This window comes from Protopterus annectens, chromosome 9.part0 (assembly GCF_019279795.1).
Source record: "Protopterus annectens isolate FY-2018-M chromosome 9.part0, PAN1.0, whole genome shotgun sequence".
Lineage (NCBI taxonomy): Eukaryota > Metazoa > Chordata > Ceratodontiformes > Protopteridae > Protopterus > Protopterus annectens.
In genome coordinates this window covers 419,526,570-419,544,040 of record NC_056743.1, presented here as the reverse complement: position 1 = coordinate 419,544,040, position 17,471 = coordinate 419,526,570, and the positions used below count along the sequence as shown (strand labels likewise).

The following is a 17,471-nucleotide window of genomic DNA, read 5'->3' as shown; positions in this document are numbered from 1 at the left end:
CAAGCCTGTAGAATAGTAAAGAAACATCTGCATCTTAAGCTTAGTATGTATAACAGAGAGTTTAAGGAAGAACAAGAATGTCAGGGATTCATTTATTGCCAGCATCTACTATTTGCCTTAAAAAAATAGAAAAAAAATCATTTACACAACCATTAAAATGCTTCTCGCATAGCCAGTGTGAGTAGCACATCTGCTGTTGAGAATGCTGCAGTTAGACGCCTTCTCATTAGTAACTGTTATTTTATTTATTTTATTTTACATTTGTTGAGTGGTTAGTCCACATATCCCATTTCCCATTTTCAGTGGAGACCCGGGAAAAGCTGGAGAGCACAGAGAAAACATAAAAAATAAAAAATATATAAAAATATAGTGACATAAGCTAGGAAATTGAGACAGGCAACATTAAAAAAAAAAATATATAAGTAAAAAAAAAAAAAAAAATTTTATTAGTATAATAAGAAGTAAAGTAGTGGGTAGGGCTAGTTAATAGACCCTTAAGTTAAGGGCTGGATGGAGGCCTATGTAGTGGTTCTCAATATTGCTCACTTGTTAGAAGAAACAACACTTAGATAAGACATTAATAAATGCTGTGTGTCTTTGCATTACCTAGCCAAGTTGCTTTAAGCATTCGTGTATTAAGACTGTACATCACAAAGATTGATGGCAGATTGATCAGCTACGTCCACAGTGGCTTTCTGAACAATTGTTGACAAATATATCTTCCTACTGTTTCACAATGTCAGTCTAAGCAAGTGTTAGCAAAAAAAAGTTCTTCTCAGTGTTTCAGAGCAATGTCAGAACTACAAGTTCACATGTTAAAGACTCACAAAGGGGTCTATATTACTTCATCAAAGTTTTATTTCCACAAATACCTAATCATCAACCCCTTTACATCGAACATCCATTCATCGAATGTTAAAATCAGTGAACGGTTTCATAGGGAAGGGAATTACTTGTCCACCACAACAATCGTCACACACACTACATTATTTCAAACCCACCCCCCACCCCCACTTATATATACCAACTCTGAGATCGCACTACATTGGGGAAAAGGGCAAATTTCTAATGATGGCCAACTAACTCCCTGATGAAAACCGTTTTCTGATGTGAACATTCGATGAACGGATATTTGATGTAAAGGGGTCATGATTAGGTATTCACAGAAGTAAAACTTTGATGAAGTAATATAGGCCCCTCACAAAGTGCTCATTTCAGGACATACTATTACTGTGCATATAACCAGCAGGGGGCTGTTTTGTGACATTTAAAAATAGCACCCATTTACTTTGTCTCTGTCTCTGCTTCACAGCAGCTCAATATGCTGCTGTACAGAGATGGTCTTGTTTTTCAAAGGGCATTATCTGTACATTAACACCCTGCTGGACAATATTTATCAAACAGGGTGAAAATGTACAGGCTGCCCATTCTCTAAACAATAATAAACTCATTTGAACTGCCTCTAAAATTAAACCAATGGTACATGGAACATCATAAGCCATCACAGATCAACACCCAGGTAAAATTTACGACTTATGTGGAAGCTGCCTTTTGGCCATTTCTTCCTACTGGTACCTTGACATCTCACAAAACTCCCCACTTAACTTCCACCAACGTGTTAAGAACACTGTAGCCAAACGCCTAACTAGACTGAACAATACAACAGATTTGCCTGCCCTGTGCCCAAATACTGCATCACTATATCCCTGTTAATTCTAATAACTGAATATGCCTTTCCCCTTATTGATCTCTACTGATCTTACAACACATCCATCCTGCAAAAAAAAAAAATCAAAACAAAATATACTAATTTATCAGCCTTTCCGACAGACACACTCACTACTAAAGTCTGCTAGCACTCCCTCTTCCAATCATTGTGCCACCCTTCTGTTTCCAGTCAGCCTTTATAAACTGATCCAGCTTGATTTCTACTTTTCACTTGCGTGTGGATTAATTGGAAACACTTCCCCCCACAAGCTTAAGCCTTCAGGGCACCTGCACTTCCTTCACTAAACTTGCACCTGCCATATACATTCAGAGGTAAGTACTAAGCTAGCTGCCCTTGTGGGCCATTTTAAGTGTGGCCAATTTCCCTTTTAGTTCTTGAATTAATCATTCCATTTGTTGTTAGTTTAGCCATACCTATCCCATTGTCAGTAGTTGTTATATTAGCCCAATGAGAATAACTGAGATCATACCACAGATAATTTGAGGAGACCTCTGCATGGGTTAAAGCATTCAGGAGTTATTTCTGTCCATTAGTAGTACAGAGGCAGTCCTGGGGTAACTTTTCTGTTTCCCATCCATAGATCCAAGTTGTACTAGAATATGGACAAGGACAAGTTTTGTATTGCATGGATGGGTAGTTGTTCCAGAGCAGTGATATTCTCTGTAAGATAAACCTATTCTTTCAAACCATTCTATTGATGTTGTAGAAGGGTTCCTATTAGATGACCGAAGGCGCATTCTATCGAATGCGTCTTGGTCGAACTTAAAACAGTGAATAGGCAAAATAGCGAAGCAGCTTTTAAGCAAATTCTTTCCCAGGGAAAGAATTTGCTTGGCCGCTTCTGTTACTTTTCTGTTTTTGGCACTATAGTGTGATCTCAGAGTTGGTATATTTAAGTAGGGGGGTGTGGGGGGCAAAGCCCCCCACATTATGTATTCTTTCCATTTTTTTGTATTTATTTATTTATTTTTGGAACAGCGATTTTTTTTCCCTTGGAAAAAAATCGCTGTTTTGAGCTTTCGAGATTGTACGCTTTCGCTTACATGGGGTCGATTATTCATCGTTCGCTTTTTTAAGCGTTCGATGATATAATATAGACCCTTGTAGAACAGGTTTAGATCCCTACACCAAATGTTTCTTATGACATTTGCCTTGCTGATGCGCAGTATATCCATCCGTATTGTGTTGGAGGAAGCCTTGTATGTGCAAAATGCAGTTCACTTCTTAACAATCTATATAGTGACAGGACTTTGAATTGGTCCATGTAGGACATATCACTTGGGCCTTGTATCCTTATAGTAAGCTATCTCTGGGCATTCCAGTTGTTATGTCTGTCTGGATAGATACATGCCAAAGGGGGCATTATACTCAATGATTGACCAAATGAGGGCTGAGTTAAGGGGAACAATGACATCCCGAGATCTAAAACAGTCCTTTTGTTTATAAGATGTGCAATATAGGTGGACTTTCTTATGGCAGTGGACACATGTTGGTCAAAAATTAGGTCACTAGCTCCATACACTCACAAATCTCAAGCAACTGGGTCAATTCTTAGCGGTGTATTGTCAATGTTGTAGTTCCCCAGGGTAGATGACCTCCCAGAGGATACGATAATGCATATTTTGGCACTTGGCTTCAGTCCATGGCTTTGGCACTAATTCTTTATTTGGAACAAATGTTCCTGCAGGATGGCTAAATCATTTGTGGATTCAATGGCTGCTCCTAATTTTCAGTCATTTGCAAAATTAGTCATCCACAGCTCTTTGGCCTGACTTTTACTTCAGAAAAGCAGATGCCACACAGAAGAGGTCCCAGCATAAAACACTGGTGGGACTCCACTAGGGACTTGTCTTTTTGTGGAGATAACTTCCCCTTTTTGATTTTCTGTATCCTATCTGTGAACCAGATAGCAAACCATCAGGTGACATAGGGGTTTATTCCGAGCGTATTTAGCTTTTCTAATGTGCCTGAGTGGAGGATTGTGTCAAAATCTTTGGCCAGGTCAAGGTATACAGTGTGTACTGCTTTACCTTCATCTATTGCTGTGGTGACCTTTTCAAAAAATCATACTTTGTCTACTGTTTTTTAGATAGGTAGAAAGTACTGGCTTTAAACAAAAGTTTTGTATGTATTTTTTACATGTTGTTATAATTATTTTTATATACATATAAATACATGGGTCTACTTTGTTTCTTTGAATCTCATTTATCTGGATTTCATTTCACCCCGACCACTTCGCTGAAAACATAAATTACTGAAAACTCATTTCACTGAATCTCATTTCATTGAACTGAATTTAGTATATATGGCACTGTATAGAGTACTGTAAGGCAAGTAAAAGGTATATGCCCTTTTCCCCACTGTAGTGTGATCCTGGAGTTAGTATATATAGTTAGGAGGCATATCCCTCCCACCTTGTTTGTTTTATATTGTATTTTACCAAAAACTTTAAAACAATACGTTTTAAACAATAGACATGCATACTTGCAACACCAATGACTAACTCCCTCCAGAAGACAATATCTACTCAAACTAAGTTGGGGGGGCTACACCCCCCATCCCACCCCACCCCTTACTATATATACTAACTCCAGGGTCACACTACAGTGGGGAAAAGGGCATATACCTTTTACTTGCCTTACAGTACTCTACACAGTGCTATATATACTAACTGCAGTTCAGTAAAATGAGATTCAGTAATTTGAGTTTTCAGCGAAGTGGTCGGGGTGAAATAAGATTCAATGAAACAAAGTAGACCCAAATACATATATATTTTTATTTGTAGTACGTACAAAATAGAATATGTTTACATTCTGTCTTGTTTTACTGTTTTTGGTACATGATATATGTATTTCGTGTTGGCTTAGTTTTCATGTTTTGGATGTTTTTGATGACATTAAGAAAAATGTTTTTATTGGCGGACAGAATCACATGACTAGAGGTCCTTTAAGTGTGTGGTTTTTAATGTTGACAATTCTGAAGAAGTCTTATTAAAGACAAAAGCGCTAAACTGCTGGTTTGCAATAAAGTGACTTCAACTGTTCTTCTGCCTCCATCTATTGTTTCTTGGTTTTGCTGTTGGTGGTTTGCAAAAAAGCCCACCTGGGTAAGTTAGCATGACCTACCCTTGACATATCCATACCGAGATGGGTCCAGTGTTTGGAAGTTCCCTTTGCCCTTATTAATTAGGCCCATGGCAAGTCTTTCCATGGCTTTGCATATGGGGCTGGTCAGACTTATAGATCTGTAATTGCCTGGTGTATAGAAGGTCCTTCCTTTTTCAGAAGAATGAATGTAGCTTTTCTCACATTCCATGGGACTCTGTCCCACTAGAAGTTCTCAGTAACATTCAGAATTACACTCTGGCCTATCCAGCTAAATCTGTTACAGTGTAGACATTTGCACAGGTCTCCACTTAGGCTATGGTTACTTCCAGGCGCCCTCAGTATTTTAGACCATTTAACTAATATCAATAGAGACCAGAAATGATTAGACTTGACCTTAACTCAGGTTCCTTTTATGTTATCCTGCCTGTACTGTTTTCATAAAAGTTATATTTTTTCTATTACTCAGTACTGGCAGTGTAGCTCAGAGTTGTATTATTGACCGTTGTACTGCTTCTTACTTCTGCACTGCAGAATTATTCTTCCTCAATGTATCTGTACTTGCATTAGTTTGTCAGCTCTACCTAGCAACAGTAATGTGTTTTCTCTCAAAGTTGCAGTTTTAGGGGCATCTTTTGTTACATCACAACCTACTTTGTACTTATAAATGGTTCTTAATCTATGCTGTTGCATAATTTATTCATATTTCTTTTTTTTGTAGTCCTTGTTAGTATAATTCTGTCTGCCTTCGCCCAGCCATGGCTGTGAAGACCTGTGCGCCAGTCTTCTCAGCTGGTTAACAAATATAAAGCAAGTAAATATAAGTAACTGTATAGCTGTACCTATAGTTACCACTCTCTCTCAAACTGTGTGTGTGTGTGTGTGTGTGTGTGTGTGTGTGTGTGTGTGTGTGTAAACTGCATTCTTATTGCTTTTTTTAATGAGTGAAGATAATTCAGGGGCTGCATCCCCTTCATGACCTAGTCCAAGAGATGAATAGGAACATCAGCTGAGGTCCCTAGCAGGGAGAGGGAGTGCTTCATCTATGGGACAGCCTTCGTTTCCTCAGTCTAGCAATACGTTGGTTGAATCTAATGTCAAAACATTGCTGGGTAGCCATTTAGAGGGAAGCTATTATTTTGATTTTGTAGTGTCACCTGATTAATTATTGCAGCTGATTACTCCAACTGTATGGTATCAAAAGGGTGGGTGAGTCTGTTACTCCAACTGCATGGCATCAGAAGAGCAGATGAGTCGATTACTTCAACTGCATGGTATCAGAAGGTTGGCTACACAGAATATTCTTTTACACATTTGTGCGAGATAGACAGCCAGATTTCTAGGTACACTGTGGCAGTATTATAGCACAAAGAAGTGTAGCAGATATCGGTACATTTAGAATACTGTCTGAGAATTGCTATGTGCATTTGGAGCACAAAACTACATCTGTAGCAAGAAATTACACTGTTTAGTGTTATCGTATGCATATCGTAATACGGCAGTTTACGGTTCAGTGATGAATATGCTGTCTCTAGTTTCCATGTTTTATACTCGGCTTACTGTGTGAGATGGTTGTGAATATTCCTAGTAGTCAGTCAATTCAACCAGAATTTGGCAAAGCGGGTGCAGAGGAGTGCAGCAGAATGAAGAGTTGTATGCAGGTTGGTTCTGAACAGAGGATGCACTCCTTGCTCTGAATCTCTGTTATTGACAGACAGTTAGAAATGGAGAGGACATGAACTGCATCTGTAAAATAATCGCAAAAGGTGGAAGAATAATTTAACTAAAAGGAGAAGGAAAGGGAAGAGAGGTAGATGGCATCAAGAATGGATATTACGAGGGTTAATTTTTAAAGTGAGATTAGGAGGCATTTCTACACTGAGAGAGTTTTTTTGAACCCATACAGTATCCTATTGCAAATGGTGGTGAAATGTTACACAGCTGAAAGGTGAACAGTGGATGTGATGTCAGAGAGAGAAAGGAGACAGGGATGTTTAGATGAGATAGGAAAGAAATAGTTGCACAGTGCTTAATTTACTTACCTGATACACTAAATGCAGTGTCTTTTTCCAATCAGTTGTATATATGTCTGTAGGTTCATCTTATCTGTCGGCCTTCCTGTTTATCTGATACATGTACTTTTTATAAATACCAGCAAAAAAGAGTAATCTACTAAGGTGAATTTTTACTTTTTGAATTTTGGATTTTTTCCAGTTTAAACATCTTATTTATATGCGGAGTATGGTTTCCCCAGTAAGGCACTTGCAGTTTTTAACTGTAGTTATTGGGTTTCCAGAAATTTAACAGATACAGTGCAGTTGTCATCACTACCTACACGACAGTACTACTCCAAAATAAAAGAAATTATTCAGAAATCCTGATTTCAAAAATCACACTGAAAGACATGTCTTAACAGGGAGCAGTAATCCCTTTGCAGAAGAATGTGTCCATTGTACCTTGAGGAATAAGCTGGAAGTATTTTGGCGATGTGTAGGGGGTTTGTTTAGTCTGCCATCTGCCCACCAAGCACACTTGTTCAGAGTAGTTTTTGAAAGCCAGATATTTGAATAATTGCAGTTTTAATAAATTCCAGTTTAAGGCCATTAGTTATGCCAAAGCAACAAATTCACAAATGGTCATCCAGTTATATTGATAGGATGGCAGAAGTATATAGTGTGTCTGTTTGCAAATCTGTCTTGTTGCCATAGTATTAGGCAGCTTGTTTTTGTACTAATTAATGTCAGGTCATACAAATCTCCAAGATCTACCCTGTGAATAAGCCATAACTCCTAGGGTACCTTACTTGCTTTTGAGAAAAAGAAGAAACTATATTACCAATCACTTACAAATGGCATAGGTTTACAGGTGCAGGAGGGATTCAAAGAGACAAGGACTTCCTTGAAGCTTGAAAAGGATTTGCTGCTAGCCTTGTTGGCTTGCCAAAATTATCTGGTCACTGGATGGAGTGTGTTTAATGTAAGGGGTAAATTGGCCAAGAGGTATGCATGCATCGTTAAATGTGCATTAGCAAACATGGAACTCTGAGGGAGCAACTGAGACCTGCATACACTCTGTGAACTGGCAATTTGATCCGCAGATTGTTTCACATCACAGACTTCCTTATATTACTAAAGTAAAACCTTCAGTATCAGACCTGTAGGCTGTGTTGAAACTGAAGAAGACTGCAGAAACAAGAGAGCTGTCAGGAGATTAAATGGCCTGATCTGCTTACCGCTAAATTCAGACACAGCCAGTCCAAGCAGTGCATCATACTTCTACAGAGGTACTTTAAAGAGAGCTTAATGTTTGAACTCATGAGCAGAGTTGGCAGTGTCCTGCCGTTGTGCAATGTGTTCCTTCACATATTCACAGAATAGGAAGCAGAATCCGGAGTGGCTCTAAGCTGAGCACCCCCAGAATGTTGTTATTCCATCCTGTGTATGTAGGAACATAACTGCATGTGAATGCACACGCTCAGATAAACTCAAATGAATAAATAAAGGGCTGCTACGATAGTGAAATGCCTGTCCTGGGAAAAAAAAAACGTTGTCCTTTATGTCAGACTTCAAAGACAGTGATCACTTTACCTCCTATCTTTGTCTGTCTCCCAGTGCAGTGTTGTCACACGCACACACACAGGGATGGGTTGATGTTTGGAATACTCCAAGTTTTGACTGCTTTTCAGAGGACAGCATATATTTGTTGCCCTGGTGACACTTAACACGTATGTTAGTGGGGGAAGCAGAATACCGTGTGCAACTACTGAAGGAAGGGTGCAAGGTGAGCAAGAGCTAGGGCAGAACAGAATGATGTAAAGAAAGTTCATGCTGTCCAGTCAGGTGGACATTGAGTAATGTACTCTTTTAGCCTGGGTATAACTTAGTAAGGTATCATTATGTTTGGGTACTGGTGGTTAACACCTCTTTTCATGAAAATGCTGAAATTACAGCATTGGGGCATCCATCATTTTTTGATGCTAGCAAAAGTAGTTCTTCTGCCTGTGTAGCAACAGGCTGCCTGTTTCTCCACTTAAACTTCTACTTTAAGATGTAGGAGGTGGTTTAGAAATGTAAGCTTGGCCATGGTAGTATGTTAACCATTGTTTCATGGCTTTAGATTAAGCTGTTGATCCAGGGGACCGTTTGTGGCCCAGCCAACAGTCCCTCCAATTTACCCAGACATACATTAATGTCAGACCCTGACATAGCTTCAGACCCGTTCCTTAAGGTCAAGAGGGGCCAGAACTGAGCTGTACTTACAACTGCCCATCCAGTTTTCCAGGTTATATTTAGAAAGGAATATGGAGCTACTCTGCTTTACCTCTAAGTGGAGTCTGTCCTGCACTGCAAAAGACGTTTTCTCTGAGTAAAATACATTTCCTGCCAACAGGTCCTAGTTATGTTTCAGTGGTTGTTTGGGACTCTTGAGTCGGTATTTAGGGTGGTATTAGTTTTGTGAATGTTATACAGGGCCAGATCTTTTGAGGCTGTGTAGACAAGGCAGAACTGTCCAGTCAGTAGTCAGCAAGAGATGGAAAAGAATAGGAACACTTGAAGGTGGTCAGGATAACTCAAAGAGGGCATGCCCTTGATCATTTTTTTGGGTATGGAAGTACTGTGGTCTTTGAATCTTGGTCATATGCATAGCCACATACGTACCAGAGCAGATATTATATGCTATTATTGGTGTGAGAAGGGAGGAGTAGAGGGGCTGAATCTAGATGATATATCGCTGGTGATTAGTCTGTGAAAAGGAATTCGTAACAACAGCAGTCACATGGTGGTCAAAGGATAGTTCATTGTCAATGAAGTGCCTACATCCCTGATGACCAAGTCGATTTTTGTTTGAAAATGTAATGTGTAAAATTCATCTTCTGTTCAGCTGTTAAGACATTTTGATCTGCCAAGAAAAATCTGGACAAGGAAGCCAGGAGCAAGACCAGTAATTTATTAAAGTGCAATGCAAAGCTTTCAGGTTAAACAACCCTTTCCCAGTGCAGTATAAACTCATTAAAATCAACATATCTTTTAAAACTAGAACAGGATACAGCAAACCAGTTGGATAGAAAGAACAATTAATAATTAAAATTTCTTAGTCACTTACCCTTTTTCATGTAAGCCAGTAAATAAACTTAACCATAGTACATTTCAATAATTAATTATTTGAAGTACAGCTATTAAGAAAATCATTTGTTTAAAATGTTATTTAAAAAATACATATAAAAATATGTAATTATAAATACTTACAGTTGTATAAATAAAAATGTATTTCATATGTAGCTATATCTGCATCTGTTTTCCCTCAAAAGTGGTTTAATGTAGCATTAAGACCAGGATCTTTATCAGCATTCAATTATAAGATCCATTTATATTCTGACATTTCTAACTTATTATTTGTATCACTACCCCTCATGCTTTTTTCAGCAACTTGTACAGGAGCTTTCTGTACTTGCAACTATATTTATGCCTTTTCCACATTTCTTGCCTTCTTGTCTGATATGATTTTAGCCACAATTTTTTTTCTTTGTTATATTCGCTATTAAGGTTAGGATTCCACTGGTGTGGTTTGTTTTTAGTTTGCTTTGGGCTTACTTCTAGTGGGTACAGCAGCCTTTATACAGCCATTTACCTGGTTGTACAGGGTCTCTGTGAATAATTTTGCATAGGTTGTTGTGAACTCGGAATTGCGAGAGGCAATGAATTTTGATAAACTATCACTTAATATGGTCTAGTTTGCTTTGGAATAGTTCTTAACTGTTACAGGATTTGCTGGGGTTATTGAGTTGATTTTTATTTCAAAGAAGACAGCTTTGTGGTACAACCTCACCAGTGAGAATGTGACACTTGGGGGGGACTGACCTCTCCCATATTTGTGAGTACCACGTCCGGTATTTTTGATCCTCTGGTGGGTGTGCGCACTATCTGGTCAAGGGTATTTGTGTTAAAGTCCAGGAGTCATTGTGCCTGTGAGCATGTGACAGTGTGTTTCCCAGTCTATAGAGGGGTAGTTAGTCTCCCATGAATAGGGTATTTGGTTTAATGGTGAGTGTCACCAGTAGGTCTAGGTATGAGCTGTGAAATTCTAGGGACATAAGAGGATGACCTATAGCTTGCTAGGATATGGTATGGGACTTTGTCTGTGGTGACTTGTAGGTGGATAAATTCCAGGGCATCGTCCTGATTAAGCAGTAAAAGAAAAGTTGAACATAGTACAAAAGTGCAAATGAAATGTAGTTTACCAAAACTTTATAGAGTTATTAAAACTACATATTGGCAAGTAAATTCAGATTGAATCAAAAGTCAACAGCAGTGTGACAAATAGAAAAAGAATATAAAACCATAAAGTAAATAAGGTATAAATGAAATGTGTGATGAACAGCTTTAGATTAGATTAGCTAATAAGTGCCAGTAATGAAGTAAAATCCAAATGGTAAGGTTTAGACACTGCTGAAGCAACTCCTGAAAAAATAAAATAAGCAAGAACTGAAATGAAAATAAGCGAGTCTTTGAGAGCTACAGGGTGGGATTCATAAATAATTCCATACTGAGATATTTAAGTCCTGCTGCTTGTGTGTTTTATGAATTCTAATTTGCAGTGTAAATATTGCTGGATTTTAATTGAATTTACCTCTTATGTAACTCCTGCTGCTGCTTTATCTTGCATTTGATGTTACTGTTTGTATCCTTCATAGTCAATGTCTTTGTGTGCTGTTAGGCCTGAAAAGGGACCTTGCACTTGTGTGCAAACCTGGTTAGCAAATGTTAAAATAAACTCAACAAATAAGTTAAAAAAAACGTTATACTGCTGGAGAACTGAAAAGTTGCCAACACTTAACTTAGACAGCTAGACTGTCAGGGTAGCTTCCTTCCTTGAGTTAGCTCTTGGAGCCAGTGGGGGCCATGATTAGTGGATGCCGATAAGGCGGCATTGCAGTACTGGCATTCAGAAGGGAACGTCAGTACTGCATTTGTTGTCAGGGGTGAAGCCCTTCACTGCTTCATGTGTCGTATTTAGCTGTTGCAAACCATCTGTTACATTTGTAGCAAGTAGTTTACTACAGTTTTATTTTTGGCAGTGTATTTTTATTTTTGGTCTTTACCTTAGAATTGTTACGGGGGCTGTCAAATCAGCACAGGTTACCAGAATACCTAGCTACTGTTCTTGTACCAGTGACTAGAAAACCAGAGGTTGTAGGATCCAGCCACAGCAGACCAAACTGAACACACAACAGAATTAGCGTTTATTCAAAGCTCTAAAGCTTGTCCTTCAAGATTCCAGGCAGAGTAGATGAAAGCTAGTCCAAATTTTCAGGGATCAGCAAGGTGTAGAATCCAAAAACAAAAACATTCCACCAATATCACCACCATTAGATGAAGCAAGTGTTTGAAGTAAAAGAAAAAAAAAAGTTAAACCAAATGGAGAAACACAGTGCAGGCAGAATCCAAAACACAAATTAGGGACTCTGCAATGTCAGATAGGTACAGAGCAACAGAGACTGAATGGAACCAGCGCCAATTTGGTTCAATGCTCTTTATAAGAAATTCAAAAGAGCAGAAATGACCAGCTCTCTGAAGGCCAGTAGTCTGATGACCATGATTGATGCATCAGGTAAGTCACTGAAGCTGGGAATGTAGTGTAGTAGCTTCCTGCTCCTAGAATTATGCTGATTAGGTCCCTCTTGATGGCTCTGAGATTGAAACCCAATGTGGATGATTAAATCAATTTTTGTTTTTCTGGTAGAATCTGCCTCCATCCTTTTTTTGTGTGTGTGTGTGTGTGTGTGTGTGTGTGTTGTTGTGTATGCATGTTTGTCTGTGTGTGTGAAACAGATATATGTATGCAAATGCAATATACATGTATGCAGTGTTAAAGTGTATGTGGCACAAAGTTATAGTGTTTGTTGGAAGTGGCATACAGTCTGTGCTCCTTTTCTGTTGACTAAGTGCAGAGCATGTTATCATCTATTAATAACTTACTGTGAAGAGTTGTGAGGTTTTCCAACATTGTGCTACTCTCAGGTCGAGACTAAAGATGGTATAGTGTCCCATATTTGCATGTGTACAGGAGGAATGATGCAGGCATTGCAGACCTCACTCTTCAGACAAATGCAGTAATGCATCCAAAAATCCTAGCTGCATGAATATATGACACTATGTATCAGGATGACTCAGTCTCCTCTCCCCTGAGAGGTGGAACACTTACTTTCTGCTAGTTGTGGTCCTGTATTGGAGGTTGCACTCTGGAAGGCAGGTTGGTCAATCCGAAGTGGGAGATTAGGAAGGCAGGAGAGGCAACAGCACCTAATGGTCAATCCAGCAGCAGGGGACCAAGATCAATTAATTAAATAAATATATATTATAATGAACTATTTTCTACTGTTATATGTAAATACGTGAAACAATATATTTAACTGGTTTGACCACTTTGCATGCTTGCAGACTATTACAAATAACATAATATCTTGCCTCATTATTAAGACGATTATTTTCCTATACAATCATAGAAAGTCCCAGAACATGAAAAGAAGAAAAATGGGTTCGAGGAGGAATGAGAGAGTGAGCAAGGTAAGGTGTTCCAGGTATATGGAAACTTGTGGGGTGCTGGTTAGTGTACACCCTTCAGGACAACTAGGATGCTAGAATCAGAGAGAATTTAGCTGAAGAGGACAGATGGGTAGCTCACACACTGTGTCAGTTTTATTTATTTATTATTTTTTTTTTATTTTTACTTTATTGCTAACTTGGTAAACCAAATGGACACAAGTGCCCCTTTTCTGAGGCAACCTGAGAGTAAAGTCTGGTTAACTGAAGAGTCACACAGTAGGCAAATGGAGGCTGAAGGAATCAAACCCTGGGCTACAGGGAACAGCTTGTTACCAGCTAATAGATTTATCCCACTGAACTTAACTACCAGATAATTGTAGACCGAGAGATGGGGAGATGAAGGATGTGGGTGGATAAGATATGAGGAAACAGAAGGAAGAAAAGAAAACCTGACAGCAGAGCAGGGATGGGGAGATGATTAGGAAAGTGAGGGGTGTAGCTAGAAAAGTACGGTCCAAGCCTGAAAGTGGAGAAGTAGTGAAGGTAGGGAAACAGACCAAAAGTCAGCAGATATTTGGGAAGCAGAAGGGAGAGACTTATGTGTACAGAAAAGGGAGAGACTGATGTGCACGTAACAGGACAAAGGGAGAGACTGATATGTACATAACAAGGATAAAGGGAGAGAGAGACTGATACATAACAAGAGAGACTGATGTGTACATAACAAGGAGGACAAAGGGAGAGACTGTGTACATAACAAGGATGAAGAGAGAGAGAGACTGATGCATAACAGGAGAGACTGATGTGTACATAACAAGGAGGACAAAGGGAGAGACTGTGTACATAACAAGGATAAAGAGAGAGAGAGACTGATGCATAACAGGAGAGACTGATGTGTACATAACAAGGAGGACAAAGGGAGAGACTGGTGTGTATGTAACAGGACAAAGGAAGAGACTGATGTGTACATAACAAGGATAAAGGGAGAGAGACTGATGCATAACAGGAGAGACTGATGTGTGCATAACAAAGATAAAGAGAGAAAGACTGATATGTGCAGAAAAGGGAGAGACTGATGTGTACATAACAGGACAAAGGGAGAGACTGATATGTACATAACAAGGATAAAGAGAGAGAGAGAGACTCATGCATAACAGGAGAGACCGATATGTACATAACAAGGATAAAGAGAGAGAGAGAGACTGATGCATAACAAGAGAGACCAATATGTACATAACAAGGAGGACAAAGGGAGAGAATGACATATACTTAACACGGAGGACAAATGGAGAGACTGATACATACTTAGGGAGGGCAAAGGGAGAGACTGATGCGTACATCACAAGGTGGACAAAGGGAGAGACTGATACATACTTAGGGAGGGCAAAGGGAGAGACTGATGCGTACATCACAAGGTGGACAAAGGGAGAGACTGATGCGTACATCACAAGGTAGACAAAGGGAGAAACTGATGTGTACATAACAGGGTGGACAAAGGGAGAGACTGATGTGTACATAACAGGGTAGACAAAGGGAGAGACATATATATACATAACAGGGAGGCCTGTGGGAGAACTGAATTATTTGTACAGTTCATTTTAAGGTTTTGTATGGAGAGGAGTGTTGTAATTTGAACTGTTTTTTGGTATACTGGTGTTTGCTGTTTCTCCACAATTAAGCAAATCTTGAGCTAGTATATTTAAGGGTAACCATTTGAAATGTCAGGACCTGCTTGAGCGAATCCTGAAATACGGAGACTGGGAATATTCCCTTTTCTTCAAGGGACAGCAGTCTTGGAGTTGGTGTATATAAGTTGGGGGGGTGGGGTGTTGCCCCCTTTAAAAAGAAGTTTAAAGGAGAAGAGGAATTTTCAAAATTCGCTCTTCTGTTTTTTCAGTCTTTTTTTATCCGGCTTTTTGAGTGACTGCATTTCAATACAGAGCCATATTTAAGTAAGGGGACGGGTAGTTTGCCTCACACATAGGAGTGCGCAGAATCTCATCCTCCTTTATTAAATGCTTTTTCATAAGTTTCAGTGGAAGTGACTGTCAATGTCTTTGATTCAGAGAATTTTGTTTTGCTGTAGTTGGAGATGATGGTCCTACCATTATCACTTCATCATATAGCTAGAGCTTGCAGAGACACCCTAGAAAAACTGAAGAGTAATGAAAGGGCAAAAGATGCAGGCAGCAGTTCTACTGATTAGAAAGTGAGCCACAAGGAGTGGTACATGAGCTGGCATGACAGAATTTAGTGGACGACTGATATTGATAACTGTCCCATTACTGAGGTTAGACAGGACAAGACAGGAAGAGAATAAGCTTTTCAAGGATAGCAGGAGGAGTAGACATGTCATAGTACAAGTGACCACCACTGTCCTTGACACTACTGACATTATCAGACTGTATCAGTTCTGTGCCGTAGGTGAGTGAAGCCCCAAGTGTGACGCAGCTGACCTGAGCCTGAGTACAGGTTTAAGTGCTAGAAGATGGAGGTGAGCAGCCAATGCTGGCTCACTCAGCTTGGACAGAGGCAATTGTAGGCACAATTAAATGAGAGGAGGCTTGGTAAGCACCAAAATAGCCATGATCAAGGACATTGGCTTGCTGTTTTTGAGTCAGTGAGGTGGCTCTGATTAATTTGTGGGTAATAGCATTCACATGCATGGGAAGGGCATAGGAGGCCCCAGGGTGATACTGATGCTCAGTTCAGCCACCAGAGTGGTTAGTGTCTAAAAAGACAACACGGGATTGCAGGCAAGTGGATACAGCACAGGCTACCTTCATAGCTGCATGGGTGATGGACTCAGTTCTTGCTATCATGATGGAGTTTCCTCGGAAGCAGTGGGACAAACAGGTTCAAGGCCAATAGGGGAGGCTCAAATGGGCAGCAGGTATGGATGTATAAAAGAAATCTAGATGAAAGTACTATCATACCAAAGCCTATTTCATGATCTGTGCTTTTTAGGGTCAGTTCTCCTCGGTGATATTTCATTTTAAAATTATTAGATCCCAGGTGAACCACTTTGCTCCTCCCTCCTATCAGCTTTATATGCCATTTTTCTTTGCTCACTCTGAAAGTTTCCTAAGGTCTATTTGAAGGTCAGCGCACCCTTCTTCCACTGTCTCTTCTTATTGTCATCAGCAGATATGGTAGTCCTATTCTTAGTGTCCCTTGTGATGTGTCTGATACACTTGTGCAAAACAGCACAGATCCTGGGACTGACCTGTGTAGAGCCTTGCTGACCACTTATTCTTCCTTTGAGTTTGAGTTCCAGTTACTGTTTGCTTCCTGTGACCCAGCCACTCTTCCACTGTTTTACAACTCTATCGGAGCCCTTCATTATGCCCATCACCCATTATACACAAGTTTATATTTCTAGTATGATATCTGATTTACTGCATACTCTGTGTCAGGCAGTTTCCAACCATTCACTCCAGTATGGTGTATGGTGTGGTATGGTATGGTGTGGTGTTTTATGGTATGGTATGTATGGTGTGGTGTGGTATGGTGTGGTATGGCATGGTATGGTGTGGTATGGTATGGTATGGTGTGTGTAGTGTGGTATGGTATTTCTCATACACCAACACATCTGCATATGGAGTCAGTGCTGCTCTTACATTAGTCAGGCTCCATAAACAGTATGTTTGACATTGTAACACCAACATGGTCAGAGTTTCTATTCTGCCTTTTAAAAAGGAGAAAGACTTTAGTGTCACCTGTCAGGCAGGTCCACAGATTTCACAAAATGTGAGCAGTCTTATGAATGTTTGTCTGTCTATACATGTATTTCTGTATTTAATAAATTCCAGTTTTGTGTTTGTGTGTGTACTTGCCCACTTAGTCAGAAGCACTGTCATTTTGGCTAGTTGTACTATAACTTTCTATTCAAATGACAAATTAGTGACCTTATCTTAATAAAAATACTGTATGGTTGATATGTGACAATCTGAGTACCTGGAAAACAAAGTAGTAATGGCATTGGCATTGATAAATACGAAGTCTGAAAAAATCACAGCACACTAATACACTTAATTTTTGTTTCAAATAATTTAACAAGAAATTGAGAAGCCCATCTGGCTTTGGTCTGTTTAG

General features: G+C 39.4%; 1 protein-coding gene across 6 annotated transcripts in view; it reads left to right on the top strand.

The window, feature by feature from the left end:
- Positions 1 to 17,471, top strand: part of RHOBTB2 (Rho related BTB domain containing 2) — a 323,120-nt gene that overhangs the window by 175,349 nt on the left and 130,300 nt on the right. The window lies entirely within an intron of this gene.